Source organism: Podarcis gaigeae (genome assembly GCF_964106915.1).
Source record: "Podarcis gaigeae genome assembly, chromosome: 5".
NCBI classification, from domain to species: Eukaryota; Metazoa; Chordata; class Lepidosauria; order Squamata; family Lacertidae; genus Podarcis; species Podarcis gaigeae.
Window position 1 is genome coordinate 19,392,635 of NC_139681.1, and position 20,403 is coordinate 19,413,037.

At 45.0% G+C, this 20,403-nt stretch overlaps 1 long non-coding RNA gene across 1 annotated transcript; it reads right to left on the minus strand.

The window, feature by feature from the left end:
* Nucleotides 1-1,581: 1,581 nt before the first annotated feature.
* On the minus strand, nucleotides 1,582-15,772 carry LOC310845297. The gene is made up of 3 exons (XR_014564626.1): nucleotides 15,563-15,772; nucleotides 3,177-3,280; nucleotides 1,582-1,997 (listed from the first exon to the last, which is right to left on the minus strand). It is a non-coding gene; the product is annotated as an uncharacterized lncRNA (long non-coding RNA).
* Between the last annotated feature and the right edge of the window lie 4,631 nt (nucleotides 15,773-20,403).

Below are 20,403 nucleotides of genomic sequence, written 5' to 3' on the forward strand. Positions count from 1 at the left end.
TTTTGGATGGAGAACTGCTTTTTGCAAAATCCGGAGAAGGGCTAGGTTTGAAAGATTGCTGTGTTGTGGTTCATCTGTTGGATTTGGGTCGGGCAAAGCAACATAACATGATGCAAACACGTCTCCCCTACCCTGCCTTGCCCTTCACCAACCATGCTTGGGTACAGTGACGGATTTACGTATAAGCTAAACAAGCTATAACTTAGGGCCCCACTCCCTTGGGGCCCCCCTAAAAAAAACAAAGAAAAAAAACCCTGGATGTACATTTCCAAAATATAAGATAAAAAACAAATAAAACAAAACCTACATACAGCAACCGTGTTCTGTGTTGTGTAGGTTCCTATGATGTAAGAAATGGGTCCCGCCTGCTAGCCTGCTCCCTAAAATATCACTGGTTTGCTCATTTCTATATATAGGGCGCCTACATTCTGCATGGACTTTTCAACAATTGCTTTGATAAAATACTGTACATAGTTTGTTAAGTGCAAATGGCTTTAGATGCCTATTAGGTCCATAAATTACCATATAGCATATATTCAACACAAAAAACAGTGACAATTTGTTGTTGACAAAGGACAGCTGGACATATAAAGGGCCCCATTATCCTCAGTAGCTTAGGGCCACATTAGATCTAAATCTGGTCCTGCTTGGGTACAACACTGCAAAGAGAGGAGTTTATGTGTGTGTCCTATCCTATGTGTGAAACCCTTTGCAGATGTCACATGGAATGCATGGATAGGGCTGGATATTGGGGTTGGGACCAAGAAACCTGGACCCACTCCCTCCTCTGCACTTACTCTGAACACATGGAAGACTGTCTGAAGGTAACACCTGCATGTGGAGGTGCAGGGCCACTGGGAGTGTGAGTCTCCTTCTACACACTGATGGCATGCACAGATTATTAACAGTCCTTGCCTGGTTGCCCTTTGCATTCTAGATCCTCTTATGATCCTATTCCTTTTGTGGTTGATCTAGCTAAGCTAAATGTGCCTTGGTTTGACCCCCACTGCCAACAACCTCCTCTGAAGCAATTTAATGTGATGGTTAAAGCAAAAAGCTACTTTGGCTATTCTTTTTATCGATTCTAGCCCACCTTTCCTTAATAGAGCTCAAGGCAGGGAGCATGAATGATCCAAGGTGGTCTTCTCTCCAGGTTCAGCAGGAGGTAATGCTTCATGGGTCCTTCAGGCCATGCACTGGACTGGAATGATTTGATTTATGGATTTCTCTCGCGTGCCATCTTGCCATTAACCACCTTTACAAACGCTCTGTGACAGTAAGTGCTCCCATTGTCGCTTCTGAAAATGCCCCGAGTTAGTTGGGGACAGAAAGCCCACAGCCAGGATGGAAACCTACTCAGATGCTTCACAACGTCAATGAGGACTAGGAACTCTCATAATGTTAACAAAGCAACAAATACCAGGCAGCTAAACCTATGCTATCTCTGATTTTAAATTATGACCAAGCTGTGTTCCTTCTGCGGGAGGCAACAGAAGTGGGGGAACTGTGGCAATCTTGATTTCTAGCCTCCCTGAGCCCAGATTATGAAGCTTCAACGATGCAAGGCGGGGTGGGTGGGAATACTTTAAAAGGATGTGTATTTGGCTCCTCTGCCATTCCTCGAGGAGTTTTCTTCTTCACCTTTCCTTGCCTCACAACAAACACAGACGAGCTGAGGGAACAAAACAAACACTTGATATGATAACCAAGCCCTTTGGAGACGTGCGGCATTAAGTGTGGAGGCAGCCTGTTTTGTGACAAACTTAAGGCTCCCGCTACGGATGCCACACTTGGGGGCTTTCTCATTCCGCTTCTTCCAGGGTTGTCGCATTAATGCTAAAGTGGGCTTTACATGCTTCTCGCGGTGAAATCTTTCAGCCTCTTCCTTAACTCTGTGTAGACAAGATGAAAGGGACTGTCGGGAGCAGTTGTACTTCACAGTAGTAGCCCTCAGGATAAAGATGAGGCTGGTGACAACCTGTCAGAACACGGCGCTCCTGTTTACATGCGGTTAAAAGAGAAGGGATGCAAATGAGAGAGAGAGAGAGAGAGAGAGAGAGAGAGAGAGAGAGAGAGAGAGACGAAAACAAAACCTGTCTGGTGCTTGGGGCAGAGTTGTGGGATTTTGCACACCCCTAGCAGCTAGGTAATGATCCGCCCACCAGCTCACAAGCAATTTCCATAGAAACAGCATATGGTCCCCTGATATTGACTATTAGAAATGCCTCCACAGTGCTCTCCATCTTCAAAATAACCACATGATGATGATGATGATGATGATTATATTTTGCCCTGGGCTCTTTTGAGAGGAAGGGAAAGGTAAAATAATAATTAATAAATAAAACATCATGACTTCCATGTTCTTACTATTTCTAGACAGCTTGATCAATGCCACACCAGCAAAGCTAACTTTAGACAAAAGCATTGGTTTTTAGACTCAGGACTAGTTAAGTCCCAGACAACTACCAAGTCCAGTGTATTATTTTTTTTTATGGTTGTGACATTGCCTTTGCTTCCTTCCAAGGTCTAAATTACTGCACGCAAAGAGGGGCCACGTAAACACAGAGGAGTAAATCAAAGTAGTTTAGCAGCTTTGGTTTTAACTTCTTGAGAGATCAAGTCAGTGGCGTAGCGTGGGGGTGCAGGGGGGGCCAGCCACACCGGGCACAACATCTGGGGGTTAGGGTTAGGGGGCACAAATCCATGGGTTAGGGGGCGCAAATCCACGGGTTAGGGGGTGCAAATTACTTGCCTTGCCCCGGGTGCTGACAACCCACGCTACGCCACTGGATCAAGTGCTTCCAAACTCCTTTGTATAGCTCCTGGCTTTGGCTAGGGCCCGCAGCGGTTCTCAACCTGTGGGTCCCCAGATGTTGTTGGGCTGCAACTCCCATCATTCCGAGCTAGCAAGGCCAGAGCTCAGGGATGATGGGAGTTGTAGTCCAACACCATCTGGGGACCCAGAGGTTAAGAACCGCTGGCTGGGGGTTTGGATCATGGCTGCCTTCCTGGGCCTCCAGCAGATAATATCTCATCAGCAGTTCCATTCCATATGATAGTGGAATCAGGCACCTATCTTTTGGAGCAGCCTCCCATAAGCTGTCATTCTGCAGTGTCTTCGAAAGTGTGGTGTAGTGAATAAAAATGATGTATCTCTGTTCAGCCATCAAGTTTACCTCAGGCAGCTAGGGATGTGTGAATCTCTGTCTTGCTTTTCTTCAGTTCCTTGTTTTTCCTCACTTAAGTTCAGGACTTCACATTTCCATATCAGCTTGAGAGTCTTTAAAAAAGAAAAGAAAATGCCAATAAATCAGCTTTTTTCAGTGTGAATTTCTCCTAATACACGTGTGCAATTCTGCCCAACACAAACATTTTTGCAAAACAATGATATTGTGCAATATTTTCAGCAACATTTTATGCACACTTCACTGCAGTACATATGTATTTTTGTATGTATTACTTAGCTAGAGAACTGCAGTGAAAAATTCAGAAAAGTGCAAATTTGGAGGGACAGCTGCCTTTAGGTTCAAATAAATATTTATTCAAATAAAATAAAACCTACATACAGCAACAGTGTTTTGTGTTGTGTGGGATGCTATGATGTAAGCCATGGGCCTTGCCTGCTAGCCTGCTCCCTAAAATATCACTGGTTTGCTCATTTCTATATACAGTGGTACCTCGGGTTAAGTACTTAATTCGTTCCAGAGGTCCGTACTCAACCTGAAACTGTTCTTAACCTGAAGCACCACTTTAGCTAATGGGGCCTCCTGCTGGTGCCGCTCCGCCGGAGCACAATTTCTGTTCTCATCCTGAAGCAAGGTTTTTAACTTGAAGCACTATTTCTGTGTTAGTGGAGTCTGTAACCTGAAGCATATGTAACCTGAAGTGTATGTAACCCGAGGTACCACTGTATAGGGTGCCTACATTCTGCATGGACTGGTTGCAAATGGCTTTAGATACCTATTACCATATAGCATATATTCAACACAAAAAACTGCGACAATTTGTTGTTGACAAAGGACAGCTGGACATATAAAGGGCCCCATTACCTTCAGTAGCTTAGGGCCTCATCAAACCTAAATCCAACCCTGCTCCTGACCAGTCTCACGGCTTCTCAAGTATTACCTTGATCTTCAGCCAAAGAGAAAGGGCCAACAGGACTGGCAATCTTCAGTACGAAGAGGAAACCCGATACATTTCAGTCCTCTCACTCCCAGCACCCTCTGCCTCGCTGCCTTGTGGGAGAGGATGCTTTGAAAGGAAGCCACAAGAGCCGGTGAACCAAGAGCTACCAGCAATCTTTCCTGATTTATTACTTCATTCATTAATCCATATATGAAGCGCAATTTAGGATAAGGCTCAGAAATCCTTGCTGTGACATGTTCTCGCATATTTGATAAATGATTCCTCCGGCAGAGGCTTGAAGGGCATCTGCAGTAAATTGTGCTGAGATCTATTTTTCAAAACACTCCTGCACTTTCCTATCAAATTAGAGGATATCCTTTAGATAAGGGTAAGCGATGAGATTTCTATCGCACGGCTGTGTGCCTCATAAGTCACAAAAATGGAAGAAAGCGAGAAACCCTCCCAGTAAAAATGTTAGCTTTCTTCTCCCACCAGGGATGGACTGGGAGTTGGTCAACCAGTCGAGCAGGAAACAGAAGCAGCCCAGAGTACTTCCGTCCCCCCAGATGGATGGGTGGGACTCCTGCTCCCTTTGGTCTGCTTATGTATAGTCAGTGTTAGTTTCAGGATCTTTTGTGAAGGTGTTTGGGCAAAATGATCTTGGCGGACCCCCAAACCTGGGTAGGTCCACTTCTTCCTGCTCCCTGCTTTCCCACAGGCATCTGGTTGGCCACTGTGAGAGCAGGATGCTAGACTAGATGGGTCATTGGCCAGAGCAAGAAGGCTATTCTTATGATCTTACATTCTTCCTCTTGCCACTGCCTAGTCACTCGCTCTTCCTGTGGGACAACCAGCCTCAAATAACCTACATAAGACTAATTAATGCATGAAGGGGTTAACACCATAGAGTAAGCTGTTCTTTTTTTTTATAATATTTTTTATTAGTTTTATAAAATACAGAAAAAAGAATAAAGAACGTATTATAAAAGTAAAAAAGAAAGGTTACAAATTTTTCTTACTCCTTTTTCCAAATCTGTTGGACTTCCCCACGTCCTCCCAACCCTGCATTCTCTGTGATGCATAACGTCTGCAATTTGTTAGCTTATTTCAATACTTATTATATCTTCCTTTTTATCATGTTACCCAATTTCAAATGTATTATAACCCAAATCATGTACATTTTCATTTTAACACAATAAAGTTGTTTCATTATTCTATCTCTGACTCCTTGTACCTTAATTTCCATTTCTTTAATTTAACATTACTGAAGCTAGAATTTCCTAAAAGGTGCGTTTTTTAACATTCATACAACTTATAATGTTTTTCCAAATAGTCTTTAAATTTTCTCCAATCCTCCTCGAATGTTTCTTCTCCCAAGTCTCGGATTCTGCCAGTCATTTCGGCCAGTTCCATATAGTCCATCAACTGCGTGTGCCATTCCTCCAGTGTGGGTAAATCTTGTGTCTTCCAATATTTTGCAATCAGAATCCTTGCTGCTGTAGTAGCATACATAAAAAAAGTTCTGTCCTTCTTAAACACTCTCCGGTCCACCATGCCCAGAAGGAAGGCCTCTGGTTTCTTAGGTAAGGTAAATCTCAGTACCTTTTTTAGTTCATTATGAATCATTTCCCAGAAGGCCTTCACTTTCGGGCAGGTCCACCAGAGGTGAAAGAATGTCCCTTCCGCCTCTTTACATTTCCAGCATTTATTATCAGACAGGTGATATATCTTAGCAAGCTTGACTGGGGTCATGTACCACCGGTATATCATTTTCATAATGTTTTCCTTCAAGGCACTACATGTCGTAAATTTCATTCCGGTGTTCCATAACCTTTCCCAGTCTTCAAACATAATGTTGTGCCCCAAATCCTGCGCCCACTTTATCATGGCGGATTTGACTGTCTCATCCTGAGTATTCCATTTAAGCAGCAGGTTATACATTCTCGAAAGTAGTTTACTTTTTGGTTCTAACAATTCTGTCTCTAGTTTCGATTTTTCCACCTGGAATCCAACCTTCTTATCTACTTTGAAGACCTCTTGAATTTGTGCATAATGGAACCAATCTCGCACCTTGTTTTTTAGTTTTTCCAAGCTCTGCAACCTCCAATTGTCTCCAATCTTTTCAATGATTTCCCCATATTTAGGCCAATTGGCTTCCATATTAGGTCTCTTACGTGCCTTGGCCTCCACCGGTGAGAGCCACCTCGGAGTCTTACTCTCCAATAAGTCTTTATATTTTGTCCAGACCATTAGAATTGCTCTCCTGACAATGTGGTTTTTAAACAATTTGTGCACTTTAACCTTGTCATACCACAAATATGCATGCCACCCAAAAGCATTGTCAAACCCTTCCAGATCTAGGACATCAGTGTTTTCCAGTAAAATCCAATCTTTCAACCAGCAGAAGGCTGCAGCTTCGTAATATAACCTCAAGTCTGGCAGGGCAAATCCCCCTCTTTCTTTCGCATCAGTTAGTATCTTAAACTTTATTCGGGGCTTTTTGCCCTGCCAAACAAACTTAGAAATATCCCTCTGCCACTTTCCAAAGCATTCCACCTTGTCCACGACCTGTAGGGTCTGAAACAAAAATAGCATTTTTGGCAATACATTCATCTTTATAGCTGCTATTCGGCCCAACAAGGAAAGTTTCAATCTTGACCATGTTTCCAAATCTCTTTTGATTTCTAACCAACATTTCTCGTAGTTGTCCTTAAACAGATTCAAATTTTTGGAGGTCAGATACACCCCTAGGTATTTTACTTTTTTAACCACATTTAATTCTGTTTCTTTCACAAACTCATCTGTTTCTGTACTTGTCAAATTTTTTGCTATAACCTTAGTTTTTTGCTTGTTCAGCTTAAACCCCGCCACCCGACCAAAGTCCGAAATTAATTCTAACACTCTTTTAGTACTAGAGACAGGCTCCTGCAATGTTAATACCAGGTCATCTGCAAATGCTTTCAATTTATATTGTTTCACTCCGACCTCAATTCCCTGTACCAACCGGTCCGAGTAAGCTGTTCTACCAGGCTTAGCTTTGTCACTTTTCCTTGCCTTGGGAGGATATAGGTAATCAAGCCTATTGTTGTATTCAGTTTACCTTATAATTCAGCGTGTAAACAGGTCTGAGCTACTTGCTCCAGCTCAGCCGCATGGCTCTCACCAGCCATTCTTGAGTGCCTATACCAATAAGCTAGGAATTTTTATCACAAAGCTAAATTTTACTGCCCACGCAACTTTTCTGACTGGTGTATGGGAAAGCACATGAACCTGACCTTTGGAGAGTTTGCAAGAAGACCATTTTAAAACTTATCAAATGCATACCTTTGTGAAAATAATATGCAGAAGTGCATTACATATGGGAAAACAGCTTGCAAACATGCACGTATTAGGTAAAAATACATGGAGTAAGAAAACAATTGCATGTATTAGGATGAGAATACGCTGACAATTTTTCTCACCACAGCTTTCTTTTTCTAGCAAACTGATGTGGAAATGTGGCAAATTGAGTTTACGGTTGGGGAAAAAAAAGAGAAACCAGGAGAAACCAAAATTGGCAGATTCATTTATCTCTAATCACTGCTAGAGCTGTAAAGGTAGCTGGTGTTGTGAGGCTCCCAGATTTTCTAAAGCATGTCTTCCCTCTAGGTCAACTGGCACCACCCGTTCTGTCTGTGCAGCTCCCTCTTTTATAGTAACTCTGCACCTTTACTTTAAAATGGAGCAGTAATGCACCCACTTGGCTGGTCTTGCTTCGTGGAGTTAATTGTAGAGAGCCTTGCATAGTTACAATTGAATTAAAATATCCTGAGCCTGACTGGTTTCAGGAAGCATTAATTATATCTCAGTAAGAGGAAATGAAAACCCCATCAATTCAGAGTTCAGCTCTTTAGGCCCAGACAAATAACATTAAGGTGACATTAAGAGTTCAGACTATATATCTCTGACTAAAGAGTAAAAAACGTTCTTACTTGCTTTGGAAACAATAAATGCAAGGCCTGCAAAACAAGGCACTGGGAGATTCCATGGCTGGCATTAAAACCTGAAGACCACAACATTTGTCTGTAGTAAAAAGTGCTTGGATTAACTGAGTTGGGGAAACCCTTTTGGTATGAGAAAAGGGTAAGGCACCACCTCCCCTGACACTTTCACACTCAAAGCCCCACTTCCCAAAGCTTTTTATTTTATTTTATCTTACTTACAAGGAAACAAAGACACTTAGGCTCAGTTACACGTAGTTATCTGTAACACCCAGTGAACCCCAGAAAGTTAAAACTTCTCTTGAAGTTCAAGGGCCTTTTGTGTATGTCTTAGAGCAGGGTTGCAGCCCTCCAGAGGTTGTGGGACTCCTAACCCCCACCAATCCATCCAGCAGCGACAGTGAGAGTCAGGGCCAGCCCGAGACATTTTGACACCTGAGGTGAACCACAAACTCCCTTGATGAATTTCAGGCATTGTAATTTACCCCTCACAGAATTACAGTTCCCAGCAACCCTTAACAAATGACAGTTTGAGGGAAGAGTGTGCTTCAAATGTCCTCTGAAGGCAGCAACAGTAGGCCTGGCAGCTGGAAGCCATGGCAGTGATGGGGGTAGACACTCATTGAGAAAAGGGGGACCGCTGAGGATGGAGCAGGGCTAGTTAAACAAGAGATGAGACCTTCCTTCCAGATAAGTATCCCAAAGGTGTCGTTCAAAGGTTAGTCTTGCCTAAATGATGCTATGCTTTCTTCATTCTTCCGGCTGGCATCCTTCATGATATGACTGCACAAGGCATTGGCTATTTGATCTGAACCTGTTTCAAGCCCCAACAGATGGCACTGGGTGATCTTTCCAGAGTGGATGAGAAAAGTGATGCAGAGAAGAAAAAGCAAGACCCCTTTCTTGCAATTGAAGGTCTCCAGCAATTTGCTTGATAGCCTATCATAAGCTCACCAGAGTCAATGAGCCATTCTAATCTAACTAATTAAGACCCTCAGCTTTTAAAGTTAGAAATGAACCAAATAATCTTGGTTGTCTGCGCAGTTCCAGTAAACATGAGCATCAACCTCATCACTCTTTTCCTTCTCTTCCAAAGTCCAAAGCAGTTACATTGTTCAGATCCAAGAGGCTTCTTCTTCCTCTCCCCGTGCTGACTGCCTCCTTCCCATAAAATCACCCTAATTTAGCAGCTTTTTTAAATAATAAAAAACCCACACCTCAAACAAGCTGATGAGTAGCAACTGAAATCTTCCCCCATAGATTCCAAGGGAGATCTTGGCACAAAATCCAGTGACAACAACCCATTGTCTTTCACCTCTTCCAATGGGCTTTTGCAACACCTGACCCTTCAAGCTGAATGTGGTTCTTGGCAGCCCCCAGGGATCTTGTGAAACCTGCTGGTTTTCCTGTCTGCCTGGAATTGCAAGAATAGGGGATTGCCGAGCACCTGACAGGGCACCATAGAAAGCCGGTTTGGCTTGGCGGGCCATAGGATGAACAGGTGAATGAGGATGAAGAGAGGAGAAGGAAATCATGGATTGGGGGAGCGTACAGAGAACCATGACTCCTGTATGTTCAACAGAAACGAATGGTTTCCAAACTGTTCTCCCTGATGTCAAGTCTAAGAACTTTCTTTTGTTGGAATAGTGAGATTCTCTGAGCACTGGTGTAGCATGCCTGAGGCTGTGGGGGTGGCGGCACAAGAGGGTGCAACCAGGTGCCCCCATGACAGATGCCCTGCGGGGAGACAAGCCGTGCCAAGGCCAGGCCTTTGGGTATGGGACAACACCCCCTTCTCCCAGAGAGAAAGGAGTGTGCGGCTCTGCGTTGGCCATCTGAGCTACCTGCCCCCACCGGAGAGAGATAAACTGCACTAGGAATGGGGAACTAGTGGCCCCTCATATGCTGTTGGCTCCCCCACCCCTAACATTGGCTAGCTCTGGAGGACCAAGAGTTTTCCATCCCTAAATTTCACTCAGCTCATCCAGAACAGGGATACTCTGATTAGCTATCCTGACTAATATTTGTTGGTAAACTTATTGCGTATTGATTTAATTTTTTTTTAAAGCCATCTAAGCAATCAAGAGGTAATTGAGATGACTGACTCAGTTGTGGCGATGTGCTGATGGGAGACACCCGTGCATAGCTACAATGAGCAAATATGTCCATTTAAATTGCAGCCTTTGTCTTCCTCTCTGCAGTGCTTTCGTTCCTCTTAATTCCGAGATTTATGTAATATGTAAAAGTTTTGAATCCCCACCTTACGGACATTTAATATATGTTTGTAAATTGGTCTCAGCATAGCCTGCTCTCTTATCCTGAAGGTTCGAAGGCTGATAGAGTAATTTCTGATCTCTTCCACTGCATCAATAGACATTCACATAAATTCATGTGGCAGTTTAGAGCCAATTAAAATTTATAAGCCACAAGGAGTGAGTGAAATTCTGAGGATTAATTTACTCACTGGAGTATTAATCTGTGTAATGTAGTAGGTTATCCTCCAGTAATCTTGGCTATGCAGAGATAGGGAGATACATTTCCTTGCATGTTTTACTGTAAATGCAGTAATTAGTCCCACTGGGCCAGCGAGCTCGAACGGCTACGGCGGGTGCTACCGGCACAGCCTCAGCATGAACTCTGAGAAGGAGAAGAAAAGAACCAGATCAGCAACTTGAAACCGAGCTGCATTCCTAGGGAAGGAGCCACTTCGCCTCCCGTTCTTCCTGCTGTGTGAGTGTGAGATTAGGCCGAGAGGAAAAGGCTCAAAAATAGGGTATGATGATTACAAGGTGTAGCTTCCCTTCTGCCACCAGCTCAGAGCAAAAGAGAGACATGTCGGGCAACCCTTCCAGAAAGATCTCAGTGACAGGGACTGAGGCACTGCCAAGGCTCAGGGTGTCCTTGTCAACCTCCTCTACGAATGAATGGGATCAGAAGTGAAGCAGCTCCTCCAAGAGCGGCAACAGCGATAAAAGAGGCTCAGTCAGTAGAGCAATGGACTCTTAATCTCAGGATCTTGGGTTCAAGCCCCATGTTGGGCAAAGAGATTCCTGCATTGCAGGGGGTTGGATGAGGTGACCCTTGTGGTCTCTTCCAACTCTATGATTTTATGAAAGTTCAAACCTATTTCCCCCTCTTATTCTTTCTCTGTTCCTTCCTGCTTCCCCTCCAAGTTAGTCCAAGTGTGAGTTTCCATGCAACTGTGCTGGCTTCTTTGCTCCAGCTTGCTGTTGTTGTTGTTTAGTCGTTTAGTCATGTCTGACTCTTCGTGACCCCATGGACCAGAGCACGCCAGGCACTCCTGTCTTCCACTGCCTCCCGCAGTTTGTCAAACTCATGCTGGTAGCTTCGAAAACACTATCCAACCATCTCGTCCTCTGTCATCCCCTTCTCCTTGTGCCCTCCATCTTTCCCAACATCAGGGTCTTTTCCAGGGAGTCTTCTCTTCTCATGAGGTGGCCAAAGTATTGGAGCCTCAGCTTCAGGATCTGTCCTTCCAGTGAGCAGTCAGGGCTGATTTCCTTAAGAATGGAGAGGTTTGATCTTCTTGCAGTCCATGGGACTCTCAAGAGTCTCCTCCAGCACCATAATTCAAAAGCATCAACTCTAATTGGCGATCAGCCTTCTTTATGGTCCAGCTCTCATTTCCATACATCACTATTGGGAAAACCATAGCTTTAACTAAACGGACCTTTGTTGGCAAGGTGATGTCTCTGCTTTTTAAGATGCTGTCTAGGTTTGTCATTGCTTTTCTCCCAAGAAGCAGGCAGAACCTACACTTGGAATGGCTTTTCTCCCCCAGCTATGAGGGATACACCTGAAGCTTTCTTCATCCTTCCTACCAGCAGTCTTATCAGACTCTTTCTTTCCGCACATCTCTGCACAGACTCCCAACATCCAGTGCCACCTGGAAAGGGGTTGATTCACCCAACTGCATGACTGACCCAAGGACTAGCAGCAATCTGTTTTGTGGATGCGACTCTTTTCCTCTAACCTTTGGGCTTGTGGGATCAGCGTGTATGCAGATGTTAGAGAGGTGTGTGCCAATAAAGGTAATAAAAGGTGTTGAAAAGAAAGAAAGGAAACCAATGTCCCTGCTGCATTTGTTCATTATCCTCTGATATTAACGGCAAAAGGTACCTCTCAAGTTTTGTGAGAAAGGAGGACGTTAGCCCAGCTTTCATCCTCCCTCTTCTTAAATCCGTAGGTGACCGCAGGTTGGCAAACGGGTTCCTGGGTTATTATCTTGCTTTATTGCCTTTATCTAGCATGATCTTGGGGACGGAGATGTGGCAGGCAAAGGGCAGAGCCTGCCGAGTTGCCTTCATTATCTAGATGACATGAGAATTAGCCCCAGCGTCGCCCTTCCTTATAATGAGTGTCCTTCATCTGATACCGGCGCCCCTTGCAGACCTCTTTTTAGCCACAAAACCAGGCAGTGGCCCAGCAAATAACTGCAATTTTGTCCTTAAAAAAGAAAAAGCACCCCAGAAAACTGAAAGATGTATTTCTCTGTAACATCAAGTAGGAGACAGCGCTATAGAAAACATGGAAGATATAAGGATTATTCAGTGGAATGGAACTGCATTTAAAACGGGATTTGCATCTGCACTGTAGCCTTATAAGCATCCCTTGGGACTCACTGGGGCTTGTGTCTCAATACATAAGACCATAAGAAGGAAATCCACTTCCGAGCTAGAGAAGAGGTGGGGTTGCTGGCTTCACGCCTCCTCCATGTGCGCGGGGGCTGGCTCTCAGCCTCCGTGTGATTGAGGGAATCCCTGGGCACGTCACCCATTGGCCAGCCAATCGGTTGGCTTGGGGTGTGTGGCCTGTCCTATTTAGTGCTGGAGCGGCTGGGGATCTCCCTCTTTCGACCGCTTCAGCTGCTCCGGTTTCCCACCTTCCCTCCCTTTAAGGTTTCCTTTGACCTTGCTATGGACCTCGGTTGGTCGCTGTTAAGGGGCTTGGTAGGAATTTTTTCCACTTGGCAAATTGGCACCAGCCACTTGGATTTTCGTCTACCTCGTAGTGTCACAACTTCCTTGGCATTGGCGGTTAGGCATTGGTAGGGGTATTGTTATGTAGATGGAAGAGGGGGAGGAAGCGCCATCACCTCCCCCACATATTGAAGGGTAGTCCGATAAAGGATTCCGGGGGGCGTGGCTCTGTCCGAAGCCTATGGAGGTGAGGGCCTAAGGCATGCCCCCGAGCGGTGACCCCGGGGGGAGTTCCTAGTTGATGTGCATCAGCAGGACTCCCTCTACTGGTGGCTAACCCTTCCCGGACTTCAAGCAGACAGGCTGAAGCTGGATAGTCGATTAGGACCAATGCCTAAGCCAATACCGCTCATTACCTGTAACCAATAAAGTTGTGGCCATTTTAGCCCATTAACCTAAATAATTGCGTCATGTGTCTTTATTTCTGCTGGGGGGAGGCGGGAACTCACCACGCAACCTGTTGGATCTGATCAAAGGTCTGTCTGGTCTGGCATCCTGTTTTCAAAGCAGCCAACCAGATATCCATGAGAAGTCCATAAGCAGGACATGAAGACAAGAAACTTCTCCTGCTTGTGACTCAAAGCAAGTGTTGCCCTTAGAGAAGGAACCAGATCTCAAACCCTCCTCCTGATGCCACCATCTCATCCACACTTTGAGGCTACACAGGTGTGCCTATCTAGGGCTTAGAACAAGTAGCATTTCACGAAAAAGTCACCTTGAAACCTAGCAACCAATTTTTTGGTTCAAGGACTGCGCAGCTACAGCTCCCATGTCATCAGGGCCAACATCTAAATGATGGTTGCCATCTCATTGGCACACCATCATGCTGGTTAGGGAAGTCACCACACGGCCCCCAGGCCTAAAAGTGAAAACACCCATTACCAAAAGCCACCCACGCTTGATAGCTATCCTGGTATGAGAAGGTATCTGCCCATCCCACAAGGAATGGGTCCCAAATGCTTGCATAATGTAGTTTTCCTTCCCATTCCAAATTCCTTCCCAGCCCTACCATCAACGAAACTGTTTCCCCAAAGGTCGTCACCGTTTCCCCCAAATCTAAATTAAGATGCGTGCAATTTTTTTTTGCAGCGGAACTCCCCAGTTTATATTCAGAAAAGGATTAGCACAGCAAGTCTGCCTGCTGATGTAGAAATGATTGCATGCCCAACTCCTTTCCCATCTCACAAAGCTACTGAACGAAACAGCCATGGGGGTGGGGGGCTTACATTTGAAGACGGAAAGGACTGAAAGCCAGACTTAGGACTGACCAGATGTATCAGGATTTCAGTGGGTTTCCCCACTGAAAGGGGGGCCCAAGTGAAGGCCCAAGACAGGTGTTGATCATGATGTGAGCTGCGCACAGGTGGGCTGTAGTGAGCGAGCCAGCTACCACCATTCCTGTGGAGCCTCCTTTTATTGAGACAAACATGCAAGCTAGGCAAATACATTTTTGGGCTGTGACCTTTACACATCTTCCATCCCGAAATCGTGGGGTGGTACAGAGCTATTTTGGCACCTGTTCCACAGCGTCATTTCCCCCTTGCTCAATGTATGACGTAGGAGACAAACATCTCATGGAAAAGGGTTACAGACAGGACACCGCAAACTGCTGAGATCGCGAAAGGTCAGGCAGAGGTGGAACGATGTACAGACAGCTGTGGCTTGTCTGGGGGAGGGTTTGCCCCTGCACCCCAAGGTCACGCATGCAGGCAGACTGTGGCTGCCTGCTGGTGGGGAAGTGTGCTCCCTCCGGACCCCACTCCCCACTCCGCGATATCCCTACAGGCACCCATGGGGGAGGCAGTCCTCCTTGCACCCCCATGAACCACAGACCACCCCCAAGTGTCCCTATTTTCCAAGGACAGTCCCATATTTACAGAAGCCATCCCAGTTTCTGATTTGATCCCGGGATGTCCCGCTTTTCCTTAGGACGTCACTATTTTCATCAGAGAAATGTTGGAGGGTATGGAGTTATGTGACCCCCCGAGCCAAGAAGATTCAACCTTTAGAAGACATCTGAAGGCAGTCCTGTATAGTTTTATTATGTTTTTTAAATATGTTGGAAGCCACTCAGTGGCTGGGGCAACCCAGTCTGATGGGCAGGATATAAATAATAAATTATTATTATTATGATTCTGGAATGGAATTATTTTCATCGTAGAAATGTTTGAGGGTATGGAATCATAATCACCAGCTTTCCTTTTTATCCTTCTAAAAAGAGCCAGTTTCTAGCGTTTATAGAACTTGAGACATGAGGCAAACAGGCACTGCTCTCCTAATTTTTCTGAGAAAGTAGCCTGCCTCCTCACTCCCTGCCCTCCTTTATTACTTATTATTTTAAATTTTATTTAGATTGATATATCGCCCTTCCTCGAAAGATCTCAGGGTGGTTCACAAGATAAACACCTAAAGAAGTAGTTAAAATAAAAACAGCAAAACATGTTTTACTTTGCCCACCTTCTAAAAATATTCCTGGGATCTCAGAAGGCCTGGCAAGCAACCCAAGAGGGAACACCATACACACAAAGCCCTGTTGGGGTCTTCCTTTTACTTATGTGTAAGTAAACATGTGAGGGTGAATAGCAGTGTGCTGCCAAGCCCCATCCCCTCTGGCATGTGAGCTTTACCCAGTTTACACCTGGCATGAATGTGATGGCAAAGGTCTGATGTAGAGAGCCTCCTTTACTTGCTGATGTTCTCCACGTGATGTCACAATCGGGGCTCTAAGTCACACAGGGAGCTTCCTAGAGTAGAGCTGGCACACTGCTTGGTCATGTTTCCATTGGGAAACCAAGGCACAGTGGAGACTGGTTTCTTTACGAGAAATGGTTTATTGTTCACATAGGTGAAAAAAGGTAAAGGACCCCTGGATGGTTAATTCCAGTCAAAGGTGACTATGGGGTTGCGGCGCTTATCTCATTTTCAGGATGAGGGAGCCGGTGTTAGTGCACAGACAGCTTTCCGGGTCATGTGGCCAGCAGGACTAAACTGTGAGATTTTGACCAGCTTCGGCCCATCTGAAGCTGATACAGGCTCGTCTCATCTTGAGCCCAAGCAGAGTAGTCCACACAGCAGAAGGATAAGCAGTATGTGCCACATTCTTAACTTTATTTCCACTCTATGTGAGAGAATACAAACATGCATCTTGCCTCTGTGAGAGCAGAAAAGCAACTGTCTCTCTAACAAAGAAACCGAGAGAACAGTAAAAAAACAGGAAACCAGTGTACGTCACATCCAGTCTCCCATTCCCGTGGGAATGCAACAGTAACTTGGACTGTGGAATGCAAAACAATGTCTTGTGACTGCAGTTGCTGCTCAGTGAGGGAAATGGAAACCAACATAAACCACTTCTGGTGCAACGGGACGTGATGAAAACCAGAGCGCATGGAAACACAGTTTACCTTCCCGCCACAGTGGTACCTATTTACCTACTTGCACTGGCATGCTTTTGAACTTCTAGGTTGGCAGGAGCTGGGACAGAGCAACGGGAGCTCACCCAGTCGTGGAGATTCAAACCGCCGACCTTCTGATTGGCAAGCCCAAGAGGCTCGGTAGTTTAGACCACAGCGCCACCCGCATCCCATACTATTCCATATTGTTCCACATCATATTGTACTTTGGAGAGAGTTCAGAGCATTACAATCTTCGTGTCTGTCGCAGCCTGCCAATATGGTTCTGCCTTGCATGGCCTTTGCCTGGAGTTCTGGCTCCACCTTTCTCCTTCCCAAGAACCATTGCCCAACCCCAACCCCCCCCGCCCCCAAGCCTTGTGTAACATAACACTTTCACCTTCTTTGGGCACAGCCCCCTCCCCTGTTTTCCAAGTCCTAGAAGCTGAAATCCTAAACTTTCTCCATCCACCATGGGAACTCCGCCCCCCCCCGATTCTGTCCACTGGCAAAGAATCTCGTCCCCCTGATGGTTTTCACTGATGTGTTAAAGACTTGCTTCCAGAATTTGTCATTCTTAGCCATTTCTACCTCAGATGCCTAGCCTGGCATCTTCCCTTCAATACGTCAAATATTATTCAAATTCTACCACTTATTAATTTCTAACACACACTTGCTTTAGCAGATATAAGTTAAGGTTACCAGATTTTTTTTCAATGAATCCGGGGACACTTTTCAACTTCAGTCGAAATGATAGTGGAAATGATAGGGGACTGGTTTGTAAATCCGGGGACTGTCCCCAGGAAATGGGGACATCTGGTAACCATATTATAAGTGCCCCTGCACCCCCAAACTCTGTTACCCCCCCCCCCCAAGATCTATAACAATATCTTTACTTTGCTCCACCCTTTGAAAACAGCTGGGTGAGTTGTGCTGGTATTTAAATATGAAATGTAGAATTTGGGTCCTGGCTAGGGCTGGGCGATATATCATCCAAAACCGATCTGAACTCCATATCGTGACAACCAGCTTCATATTTTTTGACCTGCCAATATACCGTATTTTTCGCTCTATAGGACGCACTTTTTCCCCTCCAAAAATTAAGGGGAAATGTGTGTGCGTCCTATGGAGCGAATGCAGGCTCCTTGGCTTCAGCGATAGCAACGCGAAGCCTCCGAAGCACAGAGGGAGCTCCGTGGACCACTGCGCTCCGGAGGCTTCGGGTTCCTTTTGCTGAAGCCAGGAGAGCAAGACTCTCCTGGCTTCGGCAGAGAGGGAGAGCTGCGCAGCGCCCCTTCAGTGAAGTGGGAGGAGAAATGGAAGGGGCTCCGTTTCTCCTGCCGCTTCACTGAAGGGGTGCTGAGCAGAGATGGGGAGATTTTTTTTCTCTTGTTCTCCCCCTCTAAAACAAGGTGTTTCCTATGGTCGGGTGCGCCCTATAGAGCGAAAAATACGGTATTGTGAATCATGATGCATTTGTGTGTGTGCATGCTATGTAAATATCACAATGTGGGAAAATGCTGCTTTCGATTCCTGCAGCCCCTGTTAACTCTGCTGGCTCTCCTCTGCAGGGGGCAGAAAATCACCATAGCAGGCGCTGTCAAAACTCATGATGCAGGAAAAACTGTAAAGCCAGTCAATGCCTCTACACAGCTCTATCCTTATTTCAGACATTGTGATATGTCAGTATATTGCAATGCTGAAAAACAGATCTCGCTCAGCCCTAGTCCTGACCATGTGTACCAAATTTCATTCCCATATAGTATCTATCACTAATCATGGGAGACATCATGTTTCAAGCAAGCAAGCAAACAAAGAGAGAATGCCAAACAGACAAAACCAGGTAACCACTTTTGCAAATCATAGGCAAAGGAGCAAGTTCACACCTTGGCTAACAAGCTACCTTCTTGTCAGGGGAGTAAAACAAACAGCCATGTCCCCATTAGTGGGTGTCACCAAAGGCATCCAAGCAACAAGGCAGGAATGCAAATTAAAAGCAGGTCAGAAAGGTGATCAGGTAGCTCAGTAACCAGCACACACAAGCGTCGGCAAGTCATCTCTCACAAGACGCTGCTCATTGTCATTCAACTCCCCATAGTGTTCTAAAACCTAGATGATCAGATAATAAGAGGTTGAGTGGGATGCATAACATCAAACTGATTAAATTTGTTTACAGATAATTCTTTCAAGGTTCCAGGAATATCATGTAATTTTCAAGGTTTATTTCCAACCGATTTTGTGTAATGTATTATTGACAACATCCTTGTGGACCATTTCGACAATGTCATTCAGGATAATTATTTCACAACAGATTTTTCAGAGCTCCTGATTCCTGTTGGGATTTGCTTTTGCATAAATTATGACACAGAATATTTAATCAGAGCCCTGTTAGTACCCCATGGATTGGTGTTTTGTTATTATTATTATTTAGGAAGGAGGAGAGGGGCGGAGGATGAGAAAGGGATGGCTTTGTAGGATTTTAGCCACAAACACATTTTCCTCCTCGGCGCGGTTTTCTACAGTGCAACGGGCAAAATGCTATCCTCTAGCATCTTTGGTTAATAAAGATTAAAAAAGAAAAGAAAGGGAAAGAATTGCAGGCATTAATCTTCAAACTACTTTAAATTAAATATTAATGTAAACAGATCACAAAATGCAGTTGTTGTTTTTTTTAAAAAAAGCATTTTCAGCTGCATTTTTGTTTTGATTATTCCAATGAATGTTAGTCCCCTTTAGCTAGCAATGACAGAAGCATAATAAAACTGAGAATTAAGAACTGTCTTAATATAAGTTGGGACCATCTAAGCCAAAGTGCCACTCAGCAGACTAATATACAAACAGGGATGCTGAGAAACACCAAATTGGCTTCAGTTCATGACTAGGATGTTGTGTCCAGCAGGCTCAGTCAAAGGTTGTGCTAACCCGACATTTAGGGACCAGCTATCCCTTGAGTTTGACATATGTCCAAAAGACCGCCCCTGAGCTCCAGACTTCAGAATGTATCAACAAATCTCTCACCTTTTCCAATAATCCTTTACTCAAAAGTCGGTACTGGATGCTCTGTTTACAAAAGATAATTAAGCATGCAGATCAATATGGCGCTGGGATTTGACAGTATTAATGTATCAACGGCAAAGCCATATGGATTAATTTTCTAATTGACAATGGATCGCTCCGTTTTTTGAGCTATGAACTGTAACTCGCAGAAAGCCATGCAATAGATTCATTAGGATTTGGGTTCCTTAGAATAAGTCAGAATGAACCATGCGCCAGAGGCACCGATTTGAGCAGAAGATTAGGGGTGCTGATGATGCATGTGATGTCAGGATGCTAGGAGGAGTCAGGGGGTGGTACCAAATGCTGTGGGGGCACAACTTCAGTGGCCGATGACTCCTCTTCTCAGGCACTTGGCTTCCTCCTCCTCCTCGTGCCACTGGCCTGTGGATGCTTCTCCCTCCCTTTGTGGCAGGAGAAGGAGCCACGGAAGCCATGCCACACCACACTTGCTCCTTGTTTGACCACCTCTGCTCCTGATTGTCCTCAACATTGGGAGGGGGCAAATATTTTATTGGTGGCCCCGAAGGGACCTGGGCCCTTTAGAATTGGCACCTATGCATGCACCTAAAGCTTACCTGTAGGAGGATCAGACAGCCCTCTCCATGCTCTTGAGGAACATGCAAGAAGGTCCAGAGATGGACACATCTGTTACCCTCATGGGTTCTCAGAGGAGGAAGGAGAGAGTCATTTGCCCCCCACCCACCCACAAACATGCACAACCTCTTCAGAGAAAGTCTGAATTCTGGGAAAGGTAGTATTCTTGGATCATTCATATTCTAGCTTCCAAACAGGCTTGCTTCTGCCAGATCCCACACTTTCTACTTTGGGATGTGCCACATCGTGAGTAGGTCA